The sequence below is a fragment of the Pygoscelis adeliae genome, unplaced genomic scaffold, assembly GCF_000699105.1.
Source record: "Pygoscelis adeliae isolate BGI_AS28 unplaced genomic scaffold, ASM69910v1 Scaffold6, whole genome shotgun sequence".
In the NCBI taxonomy this organism is placed as follows: Eukaryota; Metazoa; Chordata; class Aves; order Sphenisciformes; family Spheniscidae; genus Pygoscelis; species Pygoscelis adeliae.
Genome location: NW_008825075.1, coordinates 1,996,475 through 1,998,432, shown reverse-complemented (window position 1 = coordinate 1,998,432; position 1,958 = coordinate 1,996,475).

Sequence of the window (1,958 nt, the reverse complement as noted above, 5' to 3'; positions counted from 1 at the left end):
GAAGGGATTGAGAGCAGCCCTGCCGAGAAGGACTTGGGGGTACTGGCGGATGAAAAGCTGGACATGAGCCAGCAATGTGTGCTCACAGCCCTCAAGGCCAACCGTATCCTGGGCTGCATCACAAGAAGTGTGACCAGCAGGACAAGGGAGGTGATTCTGCCCCTCTACTCTGCTCTGGGGAGACACCACCTGCAGTACTGTGTCCAGCTCTGGAGCCCTCAGCAGAAGAAAGACACGGACCTGTTGGAACGGGTCCAGAGGAGGGCCACGAAAATGATCAGGGGGATGGAACACCTCTCCTGTGAGGGAAGGCTGAGAGAGTTGGGGTTGTTCAGCCTAGAGAAGAGAAGGCTTCAGGGAGACCTTCTTGCAGCCTCTCAGTGCTTCAAGGGGGCTTATAAAAAAGATGGCGGCAAACTTTTTAGCAGGGCCTGTTGTGATAGTACAAGGGGGAATGGTTTTAAACTAAAACAGGGTAGATTTAGACTAGATAGAAGGAAGAAAATTTTTACACTGAGGGTGGTGAAACACTGGCACAGGTTGCCCAGAGAGGTGGTGGATGCCCCATCCCTGGAAACATTCAAGGTCAGGTTGGAGGGCGCTCTGAGCAACCTGATCTAGTTGAAGATGTCCCTGCCCACGGCAGGGGGGTTGGGCTAGATGACCTTTAGAGATCCCTTCCAACCCAAACTATTCTATGATTCTATGTTCCCAAGCTCAGCAAAATAGATAAGCAGTGCAGTCAACCAATTCCATGATCCGCACAGGAGCTTGTAACTTAAGAACTACTATAGCTATAGCACACTTAATACAAAATTGCTGTTCTCTCCTGCCCCACGTTGGGCAACAAAATGGACTGTGGTGGGTTGACCTTGGCTGGATGTCAGGTGCTCACCAAGCCGCTCAATCACTCCCCCTCCTCAGCAGGACAGGGTGGGGCAGAAAATAAGATAGTAAAAACTCATGGGTCAAGATAAAGGCAGTTTAATAAAGCAAAACCAAAGGCCGCACGTGGAAGCAAAGGAAAACAAAACATTTATTCTCTACATCCCATCAGCAGGTGATGTCCAACCACTTCCTGGGAAGTAGGGCTACAATATGCATAGCAGTTGCTCCGGAAGGCAAACGTCGTAATAAGGAATGCCCCCCCTCCTCCTCCTTTCTCTTAGCTTTTATTGCTGAGCAGACGTCATATGGTATGGAATGTCCCTTTGGCCAGTTGGGGTCAGCTGTCCCAGCTGTGTCCCCTCCCAAGATCTTGCCCACCCCCAGCCTACTGGCCTTTGGGGTAAGGGGGGGGAATGTTGAAAAGACAGCTTTGATGCTATGGGAGTACTGCTCAGCAGTAGCCAAAACACTGGCGTGTTATCAACACCTTTTCTAGATGACAATACAAAGCACAGCACTATGAGGGCTGCTATGGGGAAAACTAACTCCATCTCAGACAGACCCAATACACCTTTTATTCTGTGAATGTTTAGAATTTCACTCCTTCCAAAAGTCAAATCTGTCCTGTGTTCAAGAGGAATCTGATTTGTTTCTACATAAATCTTTGTTTTATGGTTAATGGAAATTAGAATGTTAAAGGTTTTTTATCTTACAGCTTTGCTTGACTACAAAAGGGAATCTACAACTCTGAAACAAGAAAGAATTTGACTTCTCAATGTATAGGTACTAATTGCTCAAGGCGCCAGAAAATTTTGAAATCCTGTCATTAAAAAAAGAAAAAGTGGATCTGACCTCTTTTCTTTTATATAGCACAGTGTAGATCTTTTTAAAATATGCATGTCTACTAGCAATTTTATTTTCTTAATGCCAGAAAAAGCGTGAAAGATGTTGAAGTTTGATTGTGAGAAGCTGGATTTACTTGAAAATATTGGATCTTTAAATGTAAGTGGTACACTTACACGTGTGTATTTATTGTTTGTTACAACATTGTCCTGGTTTTGGCAGGGAAA